This window comes from Gadus morhua, chromosome 12, assembly GCF_902167405.1.
Source record: "Gadus morhua chromosome 12, gadMor3.0, whole genome shotgun sequence".
Classification (NCBI taxonomy): domain Eukaryota; kingdom Metazoa; phylum Chordata; class Actinopteri; order Gadiformes; family Gadidae; genus Gadus; species Gadus morhua.
The window spans coordinates 8,287,624-8,306,563 of record NC_044059.1 but is presented as its reverse complement, the minus strand read 5'-3'; the positions used below and the strand labels follow the sequence as shown (position 1 = coordinate 8,306,563).

The following is an 18,940-nucleotide window of genomic DNA, read 5'->3' as shown; positions in this document are numbered from 1 at the left end:
TAGTCATGATAACTTCTAATTCATTGTCAGTATGACTACAAATTATTGAAACAGTTGGGATAACTCAGAATTTTGTGTTTATGTCTTCTCAACTAGTGAAAAGTTTTCAAACTAAGAAACATGATTCAATTGAAATTAAGAATGTCAGTCAAAAGGATGTACGGATAATCGCTTCTGTCATTGGCTGCCTACGTCAGCCAATGACAGTCCAAAAAAACCGTTGACAGGCAAAAAACCTTTCTGCTGCCGCTCATTTTCACCATATCGAAGTCGGTTCGGTAGTTTGGATTACCCTGCTAGAATCAGAGATCTCTAAAATAGATAGTTTATTTGAAAATAAAAGAGAGAAAACTATTTTTTAAAGCCTTTTCTGGATATCTCTGATATAGTGAAACTTCAGTGTAACTGCGTGTCGCGCGTGACCCCGCCACTCTATCTCCAGCGCGAGGCCGAGCTGATGGCCGAGCAGTGCACCGGGCAGATGAGCTCAATGTGACGGAGAAACCCACAGCCGTCGCACAGAGAAGAGACACTCTCCTTTCTCCTCAGGAAGAAACTGGTGCCTGCTCCACAGTTTGTCATCACGGTGGGTTGAGTTAATTAAATGTGTTTTGTCTTGTCTTTTGCTAACTTGGTAAGTTAGCTACTGCTAACTTAGCAGTAGCTAACTTAGCAGTAGCTAACGTAGCTCGTGGTAACAGCTAGCTAGTTTCAGCCCAGCTCGGATGGATAGGTTTTTCAGGGGTATGTCATGATGACCATGAGACTCTAGGTCTCACGTCCAATTTCTCACAAAATTAGTAAGTAGTTACTAAAAAACTAAAACACATTCATAACTGACAATGTCACGGCGCGAAAAAGAGAGGTCATCCCTATGTTCCCCGGGTCCTATTTTCCCGGTTTTCCCAAAAAGGATCCTATGTTCCCCTGTAGCCATACATACCGGGGAGCATAGGACCCTTTTTGGGAAAAGCGGGGAACATAGGACCCTTTTCTGGGAAAAGGTTCTCCGACGTCTCTCCCTCTTCCACAAAAGGTGAAGACATGCAATGGTAGTTATCTCGGCCGGAATTTGGCAGTAATGGTGGAAAAAGTAACAGACCGGGGAACATAGAACCCTTTTTTTTTAAAAGGGTCCTATGTTCCCCAGTCTCATACAAAGAGGGGAACATAGGACCCGGGGAACATAGACACGCTCCCGAAGGAGCCACGCATGCGCACAGACAGAGCGGCGCACAGCGCTTTCTCTACTGTGCTGTTACTTTATTCAGAGAAAAGAGAAATATTCAATTAAATTAAATTGTATTTGTATAGCCCTTAATCACCTGTTTCTGATAAATCGCTGTCTAATCAATACTTCATTCACTGCCTCTTCCGTGGTCATTACAATATTATGAATAGACTGCAGTCGAGTTCTCCGACGTCTCCCCCTCATGGCCTGCCCATAACAGGTTCGAATATTAAGGGCTGCCTAATGTTCGTTCGAATTTTGATTTATTTTTTGATATTTGAATTATATACGAATAACGAAGTTCGGAGTCAAAGCCCAACACAGGAGTGACAGTGAGTTACTGTACTTGAGAGGACGCTTGTGTCTCTGTCACACTGAAACTTTCCCATGATTGGAAAGAAACATTAAGTTCTATTGCAGTAGTAGCCTTAAAAATTGTAAACAATTACCCTACTCTAATTTCAGTGTGATGAGGATTGTAATGGAATGTTGACACACACAAACTGTCATTTCACCATATTAATTTGCATTGTTGCCCGTATTAACTGTTTGTAAATTGATTGTGTTGCAATTGTAGGGTGTATTGTAACTCTTGCCATTATACTGACATGACATTTTATCTTTTAGGTCCTGGTCTGATATGCTCCATTTCGCCTCCTCTTGATCAATGAGATGGATATGTACGTTTTACACGTACGTCACAAGAAATCGTCGAAGAATCCTAGAACACTACAGATCCAGACATGGTCACTATGGAAGAAGACTAGCTCTCCCCTGCATTTACAGCGATTGTGTGTGCTATTTCCCATCACAAAAGGCTCTCCAAACACATGTGAGGCAACATGGATTTAGTAGCAGTGAACCGGTGAACTTCAGAATTAGATGCCATTTATGTGACTTTGAAGAACCTGCAGACGTTAAACTATACTTTCGTCATCTTGGCACACATTTGAGAAATAAGGAAACTGTAATTTGCCCTTTTAATAGTTGTGCTTTTAAATCAAGCGTTAACTCCATTTTTTCATCACACAAAAGTCGATATCACAACTCTCTTTGTTATCAGCAGCAACCTCACTAACTCACACATACTTATACTCTTACTGTTCGTTGATTGTTATTGAAGTGAGGTGTCCTCATGGCTACATCTACTTGACTGGCTAGTTGCTTTAATTGTGTATTCTGTCTCTTAACAGAATTCCAACCAAAGAAAAGAGGATGTCATTCTGAGGGGCCTGCCGTATTTCCTCCGTGAAGATCCTTCAAAGTTCCTCAGGACTGCAGAGGTAAGCTTAGTTATTGTTACTGAATGAATTGATGAAACTGTTGCTGGCTGTAAATGTTTTAATGCCTGTGGAAAACTGTCCCCGTTTTATTCACCCAATCTTTTTGGTTACAATATATGGCATGCCGTTTAGGAAATTTACTTTGAATATATTGAATGAATGTTTGAATATATTGAATGAAAACGGACTCACTGGTGCCATCTTTCGTATGGGCCTATCTGCTTCTACCTGAAGTGTTATTTCAACCAACATCTCCTTCAAGAATGATGCATAATGTTCTTTCAGCAATGTTTTGTTGAACATGATTACTCATAAGAGGGTCTCCTGGCTGGGGGCTTCGTAGCGGTGGTTGAGGCAGGTCAGTAGTCTGATGGCGTGCGGGTAGAAGCTGTCTCTGAACCTGCTGGTCCTGGTTTGGATGCTCCTAACCCACCTGCCTGACGGCAGGAGCATGAACAGACTGCGGCTGGGATGGCCTGAGCCAGAGAGGACGCGCCGTGCCCTCCCCCCGCAGCACTGGCTGTACAGGTCCTGAACGGCCGGCAGCCCACTCCCAACGACCCGTCCCCGATCACTCTCTGCAGAGCTCCGTGCCCGAGGACAGCACAGCCGCCGCACCAGGCTGCGAAGCCCCCAGCCGGGACACCCTCTTATGAGTAATCATGTTCGCTAACCCTAACCCTAACAAAACATTGCTGAAAGAACATTATGCATCATTCTTGAAGGAGAGATGTTGGTCGAAATTTCACTTCAGGTAGAAGCTGCCCATACGAAAGATGGCGCCAGTGCCTTCATGACGTCAGTTTTCATTCAATATATTCAAACATTCGTTCCAGATATATTTAATTTCCTAAACAGCATGCCATAATGCCAAACCTGTTCTTCTTTCTCATAGACAGTTAGACAAATACTGAAGAATACAAAAAAAAACGTAATGCTCAAATATATCTTCCTTTCTTTGTGAAGCCCACAGACATGGAGGACAGCATGACTAGGGGAATGAATGTCGGCATTGTCGTAGTCAAACAAGGAGAGGATCTTCTTGACATATCGGTGGTCCTAGAGGAACAGATCATTCTGCATGGAATCAAGGACTACTCGCATGCAGTAGTTATGTTAATGGGGCTGCTATATGCACTGAACATTGACTACCCGAAGGAGCTGCAATACACCTTTGAAGTCATTCAGAAGGTTCTCATGAACATCGGCAGTGAGAACTGCTCTGCCAGGGTTCATGGACTGAGGAATAGACTTTTTCGTAAAACTGTGTAGACACTACACTGAGACTGAGAGTTTTCTTTTGAGTTCTGTTACTACTATTCTGTTACTACTATCTGTTACTAGTTCATTGCTATTGTAATGGTCACTGACATTCTCAGTTGCAAGAGTTGACAGAAGTAGACTGGGTTTGAGGTCTTTCCTGGAAAGTCTTTTTGACCTGTTTGGTTCTGCATCATTTTATTTTATATTTTTCTCATGTTATGACAGACGTAATGAGTAGAGAACTAATTTGTGTTATTGTAATATTCTAAATAGACACACACACACACACGGCTCTCTCATTTTTTTTGTATACATCCCATATCTGCTTCCTCTGGTCTCATCTCCCATATTGCTAATTAATGTTTTATTTTCTCTTTAATAAAACAGTGACACACACACACACACCTCTGTTTAAATATTTCTCTCCCGCCTGCCTCACTTCCCCTCACTTCATCTTGTCATTGCCTGTCAGTAGGGATCCTTCTCTTGCTGGTACTCAATGGACGTAATGAGTACTCATTTGTGTTATTCTAAAGAGGAGATGTTTTACCCATAAGCTTGTGCTGTTTTTGGGGACGTTTTGTACTTGATGGGATGTGTTGCTGTGTTTACCTTGCCCATCTGGTTTATTAAAGCTTTGAAGAACTGGAATTGATTTGGTTTCTTTGGAACAACCAATAACCTATAGAGATGAGATCTTTAAGCATAATGTAAAATAAAGTTAAAAGAGAATTAACAATTATGTAGTATAAATGTAATCTTAAGAACTCAATTATGAAAGTTGACTCAAATAGAAATGTATAATGAAGTTGACATAACATAAATTAGGTAAACTAGATATTGTAGGTAGACTGAAATGTAGATTAATTCTTTTCAGCTTTGGAATTCCAGTTGAAATAAATTAAGATTGTGTTGACTCAACTAAATAATTCTATAGGAACTGAATTTTGATTAAGTTATGTAAACTAAAGGTTCATTTTATTTGACTAGAAAAGTTTATTTGTTTTGAACCATTACACAATTGTCTCAACTAATCTTCACAAGTTCAGCTAACAACATTTTAAGGCAGCCCGGACACTAACTTTTGTTAGTTGTAACAACTTTTTTTTTTTTACAGTGTACAGACAGAATGCACAGAGACTCGAGCAGAATAGCTTTCTGCCTCATGCCTATTATCTCACCATTCACTGAGCGTTGAGTGGAAGCAGTGGTGATTTGTCTTGCTGGTGCTACAGCGGGTCTGAAGTATTCAGTGATAGTACTGCTGGGGAGTGTACTGTATGACAATCAAAAGTCAGGCTCAAGCATTATGTGCCTATTATAAACGGCTCTGTTTATTCAAAAGCAGCAAACAGCAATTGATAGATCTAATATGGAAGTTAACTGACAGTGTCTACAGCATAGTAGACCAGGCTTCACAGAGCCTCGACAAACTAACAGAGCACTTGACGCAGAATCAGGCACCAATCCTGCAATCAGCGTCAAATGCATGCTTTTCAACTTAAAAACACAACACTTACCCACAATGTTCACATGTTGTTGTTTGCAAAACTTCGAAAATATACACCGTTATGTATTAAAGTCAAATTTCCAGAAGTGGTGTTTTGCTGAAAGGTTACATTAAAGCCAGTCTAGCAAGCTATACAACATTTTCTGTTCCGTTCATTAAATCAAGGTTATCAAATGCATGGTGATTAAATATCTTTACGGGTTACAAATAAACTCAGACCCTTCCCTATTACTCTCCGTTGTTCATATTAAAATAATTCATAACAATAACATCACCAACAACATATATGCAAGTCATTTTTGTAAAATAAAACAAAATTATCAAAATGTTTTATTTTGATTCAATCAAATTGGACGATGGCAGATTTTAAAGCATAGCATTAATCAAACAAAAAGTGATGCCTGGAATGGTGTATTGAACCTCTCCTAAGTAACAATCATACTGACTAAACGTACTCAAATGCATTTCGAATATAATGAAAGAATACCTAGAAGACTACAAAAGGCAACACAAATCTTGGCCGCTATATAACATTTATGGAACCCTTATCTAAACACATTATTTTATTTGCTGTATGAAGAGGCCCAGATACAAATCATGACTACAAAGCTGACTATTATGAAGACGGCATAGAGCCAAAACAGAAAGCGATCGATGACGCCTGCCACCTGGATCCACTCCTCAGAGTTGTGGTTCCCTCTCTGCTGCCGGTCCACCTGCCGCCGGATGGCCTGGAGGTCTCTGCCCAACTTCCTCAGTGCGTCCAGGGTTGTGTCTACTAGATGTTTGCCCCCTGGAGGATTCATGTAAACGCCGCCCTCCTCCACTGCATCATTGGGATCTGTATGGTAATGGAGGTCTTTCACGTTTAAGTGTGTACATCTAGCCTCATTTTGTACTTTGTTGTTTGTTTTGGAACGCTGAACAGTACATTCTAGCCTAACAACACCATACCTGTTGAATGTTCTTTTGGTGGCTTTGAAGGCAGACCAACACAACATCCCAGGGTCTGAAGGAAAACTACTCTCACCCAGCGGGGGACAGGGGCCAGGCGACTGGAGCTTGAGTGGAGGTTGGTGATGAGGATTGTCTCCAACAGGCTGGCCACCATCAGAGCCAGGCAGAGAGAGAAGAAAACATCTGAGGATCAATAGGAGAGAGTGTTAGTATGCTGGTTACTTTTCATTTCTAGCGATATAAGTTGATGTCAGCCTCACTCTGAACAAGGGTGCTACTGACTTATGAGTGGTATGGTGTTGCCAGTGACCGGCAGCAAGTCATTCATAAGCAACAGGAAGACGGTGTAGCCTAAGATGAGGGTCATCTTAAAGGCCGAGCGGTCCACACTCTGTGGGGGTAGCAGGAAGCTGAAGAGGTCCACTGTAATCAGGAAGCAGCTGGGGATGATCAGGTTGACCACATAGAGAGTGGACTTACGCCTCAGACCAATCTATGGGGTTTAAAAAAGATAGTTCTTAACAGGGGCATTTAAAATATTATCATTATATAAACAGTCTTTATTAACTTGACCATGTCACCATGAAGAAATGCATAATGTTACATTTTCTAATCATGAATATATCATTTTATTCAAACATACGTGAAACACAAGTTCATCACTTCCGTACGGTGGTTCTGCATCGTGTGACTCTTTATAAGCAATGATATCGATGAGCTGCCATTCTCCTACAGTAGTCATCACTTCCATTGAGTTCTTCAGAATCTCCTTTATGGGAATGTTCAGTTCAACCCTGATGTCCTTGGCTGATTGAGTAGAGCATTGCATAAGAGAAGAAAGGGCAGGATGTTACACATGTACCCCTTCACCCAAAATACACCAACCAAACACAAATACAACCATAATCTGAAGGAATAACCAGACTAAAGAGACAACCAGACACAACCGTAACCATCTATATTCTTGCTCTTTCTTTATCCTTTGTCTCATTGCAAGTTGTCAATCTGTCAAGTCACGAGCTTGCGCAGTTCGCACATAGTTTTAGTAAATTGTTAAGAAATAGTACAATCCCAATGAAGCTCTAAAACAAAAGAAGGTATTGTGTTTTTTCTTTGGATTTACTCCCAACTAACGAACTCGATCCAATCGAGAGCTGGTTCGATTGAAAAGAAAGAGGCATGGGGTTTCTCTTTTGATGCTGGGTCAGAAATGTATTTCACCAAAAGTATATTCCTTTGTCTTACCATGGTCAAATTAGAAGGAAGGTTGCACAACCGTGGTCTATTGGTAGTCTCACACTAGAAAATCCTAAATGAGGATGGCTATTCATAATGCATATGGGTTACTCTTTTCTAACTGAAATGTGGAGAATATCTGTTTATCTACGCGGTGTCTTACATGTGTGCATGTAGGAGCCGAAGGTGAAAGTGCAGTTCTGGACGTCGAAGGGGAAGGTGTAGATGTTGAGGTTGCAGGAGCTAACCACTCTGACTGGGCTGAAGTCGTAGATCCAACCATCAGAATGGACATGTACAAAAGGCACAGCTGGGGCTGTGTTCTTAGCCATACTGTAAGACAGCAACAAAAACATACATGCACTCAGTTTGAGCAATGTTTACATCTTTAAGTAGAACATTAATATAAATATGTTGGTAATTATCATCAATGGTCTTGTATTGCACATTGGTCAAGGAGTAACAGCAATTTAGGAAAATAAAGTAGCAGTTGGGATGACCGCAATGGAATAGTTCAGTCCCAAATGGTAAATGGTAAATTAACTGCATTTATATAGCTTTTTTCTAACCAGTGGCCACTCAAAGGACTTTGCAAAATTGCCTAATATTCACCCATTCATACAGACATTAACACAACGACAGCGGTGTCAACCATGCCTGCAGGGTTAGGTGTCTTGCTCAGGGACACCTCAACAAGTAGCAATCTTCCGATTACCAGCCAACCCGCCTGCCAGCAATAAGCCGCCCAATGTATGCATCTTAAGATCTAACCACCCAATGATGACGATTTATTTACTTTGAGACATCCGTTTTTGTCTTGGCATTTCACAATGACTGCAATTGTGTATGGATCTTACAATTCATTGATGACAATATCTGGTATCCAGAATTTGCTTCTAGGTAGTGAAATCTGGTCGGTGCCGCACTGTTCTGGATCCCAACTGATGAACTCATTCTTCCATCCCTGGAGGAACCACAAACTATTGAATGCATTTGGCCTATTGGCTAATATGTGATTTAATTTAATAAATAATGAATGAATTAATGAATTCAAATATTTAATTTGGGTATTCACTTTAACAGAAATATTGAGATAATGAATTGCTATATTATTTTTTACTTACAATGTCAAGCCAAATATAAGTGTTCAAGAGTTGAGCTTTTTCATCCTGGAAAAAACAGAATTGTAAAATATGTTTATCAGCCTACAATAGCCAATTGTATTCTGATTACGTATCTCTGAACATTTGTGCTAAAAGTCAACATGCTTATAAATAATAACACTTATTTTGATTGAAGTTCATAAGATAAGTTCATAAACACAATTTTCCAACCCATGTATCTATGGTAATCAGTTAAGTCAATCTTCATTCAAAATGTTGTCTCATGTCCGCGTCATGACATTTAGTATTTGTTATGACAATAGTTTTGAACATTGAATCGTAACATTGAATAGTTTTTAAACAGAACATACCACTCCGAGAATTCCATACAGGGTAAAAGATACCAAGACCTCTGTGAAATTAACCATGTCGTTGACGGGTCGTATGGGCTGTAAATCAAAGACAGGTGACAGTGCTACCAGGAGGGCGGAAGAGCTGGGCTCAGAACAACTCAGCAGATGTTTAACCCCTTTACTGTCACTTATCGATACAGTCGCCTCTTCCTTTACAACTTCATCCACGACCACCTCAGTCTCCCGTGCCACTTCCTTCCCCGAATCGACTTGTCCAACTTCCTCTTCCTTTACAACTTCATCCACGACCACCTCAGCCTCCAGTGCCACTTCCTTCCCCGAATCGACTTGTCCAACTTCCTCTTCCTTTACAACTTCATCCACGACCACCTCAGTCTCCAGTGCCACTTCCTTCCCTGAATCGACTTGTCCAAAACCTTAAACAAACAAAAAATTAACCATAATTGCAACCAATGGACAAATGTTGGCAAACTCTCCACAATAATGCCTTCTCTGGTTTGTGTCATATGGGCATGTGGACTATGAATATCAAAGATGTTTTTAGATTAAGCATGTCAATTCATATTAACTTAAAGACTAATTAAAATTGAAGATTTGCTGTCCATCATACTACCAAAGTTTATTTTTAATGTTTTTAATTTAAAGGGGTTCATATTTAATAGAATATAGATAGCTTTAATGATGACATTTTGAAAAAATGCAATATACTAATGTATTCTATGTCATATTTCAGCCAAACCTGTATGGTTGCAGAGGAAAAACATCTCCCTTCTTACATATTTAAGTATTATTTAAGTTGTAATGCTTTTTGGTTCCATTTACTCACCTTGTGTGGCAGAGAATATGATGAATACCATGGTCAAAAATGACCTGGCAGATAGCTGTTGATTAAAAACTGAGTGTTAACGACAATATTAACTAACAAAACAAGTCAATTTTACATTGTGTAACAACCAAAACTCTCTCAAAATGATCTATACTCTTAACCTGCAGTTCGGCAGCCATTATCTTGCAATTCGCTGCTCTTCGTCTGTCTTGGTTCAAATGAAAATAGATTATTAAAAAGAAGAATCATAAGAATATCAAAACATATTGTCTACATTTTTGTAGTCAATTGATTGTTCAAAACGTAGCTCAAGTGAACAAAATCACAGAAACTGTTATAATAAACATACCCGGTTGAAATGCTCTTCCAGTTAAAAAAATCGCATCAACAACAAAGGTGTATATATAGCATTATTTTAAGCTGAGCGTGACTTGATAACCCCACTTGTACAAATCAAGAGGTTTCTCCTGCAGAGTGCTACTTTACTTATCGGTTGCTCAATTCAAAGTAGGGCTTAAGACATGTTTTGGAGTTTTAGTTGATCAGAATGTATCGTGCAGATGGGGAAAAGCTAACTCATCGGTATCAAATTCAGAAAACCCTGGAACATGCAGCTTAGTGTTAGGGCCGGCATCACAAAATTTGGCATCAAAAGATAAGTCCACTGCAATTGTTTTATTCTCTTGCAGTGTCCATGTTCACAACATAATACATAAAAGAGGATTTGATGATCAAATTCGTATTCATTTGGGACAAATTCCGAGAAGCTGCAAATTCAGAACCGACCCTAGTTGGTTCCAGTGATTCTAGTATTGAGGTCAGTGACCTCAATACACTTTAACCTCTTCCTTGGTGATGGCTGGAGTGTAAACTGGGTGCAAGAGGCGTATCTGGACTGGAATGATCCAGTATACTTCCAGATACTCACAGATAATCGAATGAATCCGGGAGTACACCCTGATATGTATCAGTTTGGGGTCCTGCCTCCTGCTTGCTGTTTGAAGGAAAACATTAGCATTTCACAACTTTGTCCACCAGTTGCCATGGTGATAAATGCCCTGGGGGTGAGTTATTATACTAATATCTAACTATACTAACTATTGCATCTATATTACATCTTGTGAATAGTTGCTTTTCAAGGTGATCAATCATGTTTAATCAATTGTTGATTCATATTATGATTGCATGTCTATTATTCTGCATTCATTTTTTTCAAGTAAGACGCAATAGCCTATATGGTTTATTCTAGGGTAAGGGCTATCACTAACCCTACGAATGAATTATTAATTATAAAGAGATGTCTTTTACAATGATTGGTTATATTTACCTTCATAATTAAATCATATTATATAATCATATAAATAATCAACCCCTGAAGATCGCTTCATTAAATTTAATCAATTTGAGATTTTGGTCATTTCCTAATCATCTCATTTAAATCATACCATCAGCTATTTGCATTTGTATTATACATATTTTGCAAGGACAGATGTCTTTCAATCTTCAACACACACTGTTCTTACAAGATTACTTATTTTACTATAAGAAATACACTCTAAACCATAAGGAATACACTCCTAACTCAATAAGCGTAAAGAAGAAGCGTATTCAAAGATGTTCAACAGATTAAACGAAACCGTTATGGTCAATGGTGCACCTGAAGTACAGCTTTCCAAGGTATATCGTTATTGAAATGATCAATTTCAATAACGTCAGGTGTCTGTACTCCACCACCGACGGACTCTACTTCGGGAATTAAATGAACATCCCTTTGGGCATCAGATTGGAGGATGCAGATTGGCAATATGTGTGATGCTATGTTCATATCTGGCATCTGCCCTTGTAATAATAAGGTTTGTAGATTTTATAGTTGAACTTCAATAATGAGTCTTCTTTTATTGTATTTTTTTTGGAGAAAACATAAATGCACTTTCACTCAGCAAACTTAGCTACCAAGGGAGAATGGTCGCTGACTTTCTGACCCAGGAGAACATGAGGGACCAGTAAATCTGCTACAGGCCTTTCCCTTCCAGGGTAGGTTCTAGCGATGGCTTGGGTGTTCTCATGCATGGGTGTTCTCAAGCTCCTTCTATGGTGAAGCTTAAAGTTTTGCGTCACCCTGCAATCATTTGCATGTCTCACCAAATATTTTCCATACAACATTACTATCTTCATCTGAGGTTATCGTATTTCTACATCGCATGTTGCCATTTTACCCCGGTCTTAATGGTGAATAATCTATAGCAACACCTGTGCCTGCTTCTCTTGTTTCCCCTTAGTATCGCACATACCTCACTTTTACATTGACTTCGTTCTTTCTTACTATATTTCATTCTTTTCTGTGGTAATTGTTCCTTAGATTGATTATAAAATGATTAACATGAATGGCTGAATACCCTTTAATTCGTAGTTATTACAATAACATGTTATTATTATGATTGTATTAATATGGGAAATTATTTCCCACATTCTGTCAGTAAAGCCTGGGATCCTCCTGCTATTTTTAGCAGCTTGTATAAACAAGCTCTATTCTTAGGATTTTTATGCACTCTTAAAAAAAAACTTTATTTACTTTCCACATTCGTTCTGAATCATGTTGTTCTTTATTTTGTAGTTGCTAGTCTAAGTATTCGAATTGAGTAGAAGCAGACTAATTCACATGTGTATATAATATTGAATGTTGTTCTCAAACACACACACTTATAAGATACAGTCCAATGTTGTTCACAAACACACACACTTATAAGATACAGTCCATGCAGTGTAGTGCAATGAACAGCCCTGTAACCGGTTCTCTCTCTCAACATTCAATGATGCACAGAGAAATGCAACACTGCAAAAAACGAGAATAGATCCGGGGCTTTCACAAAAAATATGCGGCTTTAGACAGGCCTAGCGACACCTACATACACAATTGTACAGAACTTACTCATATCATACTCCATTCCTCCGACATCTAAAATAGTATAGTAGTTAATATTACGTAAGAGTGACACGCAAGTCATGACAAACATAGTTTGTGCCTTATGCAAAAAGTTATTCCAAAGTAAGTCGATTTAATTTCAGACATTTTATTTAGTAAATCAACACATGACAGGTACAACAGTTATGCAACATAAATCCAAGTCCAAACCTCAACCATCAATAGATATCCACACTGACTAAATTGACCAATTGAAATAGATCCATGTCAAATAATCTGTAGAAATAAGGAATGACTAAGGTTAACAGCCATTATATTAATCATATTGAAAAGATCTCAAAATACATTGTTCTATGACCTTAATGATAAACCCAGAGATAGATCCTAGTTATACAGCTGACTGATAAGAATCTCTCTCTCTCTCTCTCTCTCTCTCTCTCTCTCTCTCTCTCTCTCTCTCTCTCTCTCTCTCTCTCTCTCTCTCTCTCTCTCTCTCTCTCTCTCTCTCTCTCTCTCTCTCTCTCTCTCTCTCTCTCTCTCTCTCTCTCTCTCTCTTTCTTCCCCCCCCTCACGCAAAATACATGCATGCCAAGTAGTGGGAAGTAGATCTGCTGCTTTAATGACACACAGAGGACCTAAAAAACGTATAGAGCTGACTGACAGGAAGCAATCAATGACGTATAAGTGAAACCTTTCTGAGAAACCATTTCATAACCTGTATGAACGTACCCAGAAGCAGATCATAGTAACACAGCTGACTAATAGGAAGAGAGCGTAGAACCAAAACAGAAAGCGATCAATGATGGAAGCCACCTGGATCCACTCCTCAGACTTCTGGTCCCCACTCAGCTGCTGGTCCACCTGTAGCCGGATCGCCCGGAGGTCTCTCCCCAACTCTCTCAACTCTGCCAGCTGAAGGGCTGAGGGAGCATTCCTACCCGATTTGACCTCCTCGCTCACAGCATCGGGATGCGCCTCTGTATTGGAGAGATGTGCAGAACAATATGCCGCTTGTAGTTTGGTTGTGGGTGTCTATTACAGTAATATCAAGCATTCAGTTTGTCAATATAATCTAACCCTAGCCTAACAACAACATACCTGTTGAATTGTCTTGTGGTGGGTTTGAAGGCAGACCAACACAACCCAGGGTTTGAAGGACCACTACTCTCACCCAGCGGGGGACAGAAGCAAAGCGACTGGAGCTTGAGAAGAGGTGGGTGATGAGGATTGTCTCCAACAGGCTGGCAACCATCAGAGCCAGGCAAAGAGCGAAGAAAACATCTGAGGATAAATAGGTGAGAGTGTGAGTATAGTGGTTACTTTTCAATTCAAGTAATATAAGTTAATTTTTGACCTCCCTCTGAGGGAAAAGAGTACTACTGACTTATGAGTGGTATGGTGTGGCCGGTGACCGGCAGCAAGTCATTCATTAGCAACAGGAAGACGGTGTAGCCTAAGATGAGGGTCATCTTAAAGGCCGAGCGGTCCACACTCTGTGGGGGTAGCAGGAAGCTGAAGAGGTCCACTGTGATCAGGAAGCAGCTGGGGATGAGCAGGTTGACCACATAGAGAGCAGACGAACGCTTTATTTGGATCTGTGATGTGTTAAGAAAAAAGTACACAGTTTAGAGTACGGACAATTACGTTTTTTCCCAATTAGTTAGGCCCAATTGAATATTTGGCAATGATTCAAACTAATATTTTTCTACCATATTCATTGTTTATTCATTGAATCATTATTGACTTTACGGTATCCTTCTTTGGACACAATTATTTTATCTACTTTTTTCTAATAATCATCCAATAACCATTTTGTTATTCCTTTAGTTATAAATAATGTTCGTAAACATACCTGAAATATGAGCTCATCATAACTCGAGTTTCCTTTATAAGCAGTGATGTTGATGAGCTGCCACTCTCCCACAGTGCTCATCTCATCCAAAGAATTCTTCAGAATTGCACTTGCTGACCTGGCCAGCTTTAGCCTGATGTCCCTGACTAGATAGAGAGGACAAGGTAACCGATGTGTCAAAGTTCATTCATAAACTAAGCATACAACTGTGTTGTATGTTGTTTTTTTTGATAGTTAGGGTCTAACCCTAACCCTAACTATCAAAAATAGAACTATGTTCCCATAAGGCTACCAAATTACAACCACAATACCAAATACTCCCAGAATGCAATCATATCAACAAAATAAACCATAACAAAATACAGAAAAAAGCCAATCAAAGTGCTCGGAAAAATAAATAAAAAAAGATTTCAGGCCGGATCACTATCCACAAATTATCGTTTTTCAACTGTCAACCATTTAAGAAATTTGCCTCCCAGGACAAAACAATCTCCAACTGTTCTTTGGCTCAGCATGTGATTGAAGCCCATCGACAAACCTTTACTGAATAAAAACAATATTAACCAACATATTTACACATCAAAACAATAATTAATGGTAATAGATATAAAAACATGTCAAAAATAGGTATAAAACATGTCCACATGTTGGTTACTTGAAATATGAAGTCAGTTTGACTTTTACTTTGAGTGATGATTATAAGTCGTCCAGTTTTTGTCAAACCACTACTTTGGGGAGTCTTTTGTTTTTGTTTTGCCTTACCTTTGTGGGTGTAGGAGTTGAAGGTGAAAGTGCAATTCTGGACATCAAAGGGGAAGGTGTAGATGTTCAGGTTGCAGGAGCTCAGCACTCGGAGCGGCATGTAGTCGTGGATCATGCCATCAGATTGGACATGCAGATAAGGCACAAATGGGGCTGTGTTCTCATTCATACTGTAAGAAAGCAACAAGAGCATTTTCCAACTATGTTAGAAAAAACAGCAAGATTTTGTTGCGTGAGAGAAAAAACATATCTGTCAACACTTGGCCTGATACATACTTTTACATGAAGCTTATAATGGTCAGAGAAGTAGAAACAATTTAGAAATAGTCATTCATTGAAGACAACAAATCTGGTTTTATGTTAAATCACAATGCTCAGATAATTTGTGGAGAAAGGATGACAGTAGTTTCAAAAAACCAGAATAAGATTATTTTCTAAAGTCTAAAATCAACACTGTGTAGACTGGCCACTTTAGAAATACACTAATTAAATTACGTAGACTTCTGAGAGCTTCGCCCACTCATGCCCCATGATATTCTACAGTCGAATATCTCCATAAGGAGATAATGAACAAAGGCGCAACTCCACCCATGCATGTGGTGGTTCCCGGCCCAGGCCCTGTGGAGTCTGTCCCCAGAAGTTCTGCTATAGCACAATGGGACTGCTGGATCCAAATTAGGATGATAGCAATATCATGGTATATCTGACTGACACTGACTCTAGCACTCATACTCATCACCAAATTGTAAATTCTTAAACATTTTTAAGTAGCTTTTACTTTAGTTTTTAATTTATTCTATTTTATTCTATTTTATCCTATCACTTATGTCCCTGTTTGTTTATATTGTGTTATATATATATCACTGTTTGTTCATTGTTCATTGTTATTGTCTTAATGTATGCACCTTATTCACCAAGCCAAATTCCTGGTTGGTGTAAAACCTTTCTTGGCAATTAAATCCTTTCTGATTCTGATTCTGATCACGCATTGATGCTTACCAACCAGTGACCATTCAGTGGTATGTATTTTCTTAATGCAACGTACATGAATTCTCTTACCTTTAGGTTCAAACAACATCAGGCAGTAAGGTGATTTGAGCCATCTGTATTGTGCATGTTTTTTTACACTTAGTTATTGCAGTTCTACATAGATCTTACAATTCATTGATGACCAGATCTGGTACCCAAAACTGGCTTCTAGGTAGAGAGATCTCATCAGTACCACACTTCTCTTGATCCCAGCTGATGAACTCATTCTTCCATGCCTAAATTACAGATTTGAATATAATATGCAATTTGTCATTTTGCTTTACCTGAAATATTCACAAGAATGTCTATTTTGATCGCTTGGTGTTTATACCTACCATTTCTAGCCATATATAGGTATTCAAGACTTGAGCTTTTTCATCCTGAACAAAAAGAGGACAACAATTGGACAAAATGTAAATTGAAAAGGTATTTTCGCCATAGCAAACTACGCAATGGTGCAGTAAGATGTTTTACTGTTTCACATTTAAATGTTTCCATAAAAGTTGGGATTCAAAGGAGAGAACTCAATTCAAAATGCTCTTTCTTATATCAAATACATCGTCTTACAATTGTTATAGATTTAACAATTGAACATACCACTCCCAGTATTCCATACAGGATAATGGCCACAGAGACTTCTGTGTGATCATTCAAGTTCCTGACAGGTCGTACGTCCTGTATCTTAAAGACCGGTGAGAGGGCTTTCAGCAGGCCAGAGGGCGTGGGTTTGGGACAGTTCGGTGGGGCCCAGCACTGAACTGGGAACAAAATCAAAAACAGCAACAACAGCAACAACGAATAAACAAGGGCAATTGTTTACTCCATGAAAATAATACCAAATCATCCATCGGACAACTAGGGATTTTTAGGTATGGATTTGTCCCATTACCAACAAACTTAATACCTTTGTAGACATAAAGGGCTCACTCTAATGAAAACGTTCCCATGAGAATTCTGATTCTCATGGGATTATACGCATTTTGAATATTATATTCAATTGCTATCCGTTTTTTATCTATTTTGCTGAATGACACTAATTATACACACTGAACCTTTGAGAAATACAACATAACAATTAATTTCATGCTATGCAATCAGGGACATACAATTATAAATAATTAAAAACACTAGTTTCTAGGTACTAACCTTGGGTGACAGTAAAGATGATGAAAATCAGGGCCTCAAAAGGCCCAGCCAAAAGCTGAAGTTTCAAAAAAAAAAACTTAAATACAGAATTTCAATAGAATAGCCACAAGTAAATATGACATTGTTTAACTGCCATAACTAACTTAAAATGATATATAGTGTTAACCTTGAATTGTAGGGCTGCCATGATCTTGCAATTGACCACTTCTGTTGTCACTACAAACCAGGTATCTTGGTTTCTAAAGAAAACATAATGAATGTATTATACAAAGAAGGGTTGCTTTAATATTAAATCATGAGAACATACACATTTTGTCTGGACAAAATTCTGCATTCATCTACAAAATCAACAAAACAAAGAAAAAACTAAACTAACCTTGAGTTGAGATGCCTTTGCAGGTTTACATACTGCACGTGCAACAAAGATATATATAGTAATATGAGCTGGGGGTGACTTGAAAAACCCACTTGTACAAATAAAGTGGTTTGTGCAGGGTGCTACTTTTCATATAGGTTGGTAAATACAAACTAGCTTCAGACAACATCTCCTGTCTACCAGAATGGGCCTCACGGATGGTCAAAATGTCACCACAACGGTATCAAGTTCCTGAAATAGGCCTGCAGCCGTGGTTGATTGGGACCACCGTGCAGACGGCAACACAAACAAGAGTTGTGTTCATGCAGTGTTACCCAACGGACCACATCCAAGTCACGATAAAAGAGGAACAACTACAGCTGAACACAGGCCGGTACTTAAAATAAGAGAGTTAAGGTCTAACCTTTCAAGGACTATTCAGCAAATTATTCAGCGGATATACTGGGGTGGATTTGGAAAGAGAACTCATTTTGTGCGATTTGATAACTTGAACACACTTAACACACTACTGGCCCTGGAGCGAGTGCCTACTATCACTCTAATAATCATTTAGAATATTGACATTTTAATTTCCTTCCCAACCAAGTATTGAAATACAAATGACATCTAATTGATCGCTTTAATAATGAATTACTTACAAAGTTATTAAAATGCATTTTGATTATTTAAAGCTCTGGCGTGATAGAAGCTGAACAGACTACTGGACTTTCACCACTTCCTAATATTGTGCATGAAGATAATCTCGACTCACTTAACCAAGCCTGCTCACATGTTGTAATAAGTGCTGTGTTCACTGGAAGTTGAAAGGTGTTGAAAATTCACATTAAGGCCAGGCTAGCTATTGATAAAAACCTTCATGTTTAATTCAATTAAACAAAGGTTATTGCATGGTGATTCAATTGTGTAGAGAATTATCTCCAAACAGGTTTAGAGATTTAAATAAACTCAGAACCTACCCTTTCTCTTTCGGCCAGCAATTTGTGTTAAATATATATATGTATACATATCCGCTATCTCATTATTTTTGCAATCTGACCTACGTTTACATTGTATTTGGCTTGTTGAGTGA

General features: G+C 38.9%; 1 long non-coding RNA gene and 2 pseudogenes across 1 annotated transcript; 1 reads left to right on the top strand and 2 right to left on the bottom strand.

Annotated features, from left to right (window-relative positions):
* The first annotated feature begins 246 nt into the window (after positions 1–246).
* On the top strand, positions 247–4,428 carry LOC115556339 (uncharacterized). The gene is made up of 4 exons (XR_003978967.1): positions 247–586; positions 1,859–2,063; positions 2,425–2,514; positions 3,481–4,428. It is a non-coding gene; the product is annotated as an uncharacterized LOC115556339 (long non-coding RNA).
* Positions 4,429–5,850: 1,422 nt separating this feature from the next.
* On the bottom strand, positions 5,851–9,814 carry LOC115555846 (5-hydroxytryptamine receptor 3E-like; annotated as a pseudogene).
* Positions 9,815–11,715: 1,901 nt separating this feature from the next.
* LOC115555844 (5-hydroxytryptamine receptor 3E-like) lies at positions 11,716–17,132 on the bottom strand (annotated as a pseudogene).
* Positions 17,133–18,940: the final 1,808 nt, after the last annotated feature.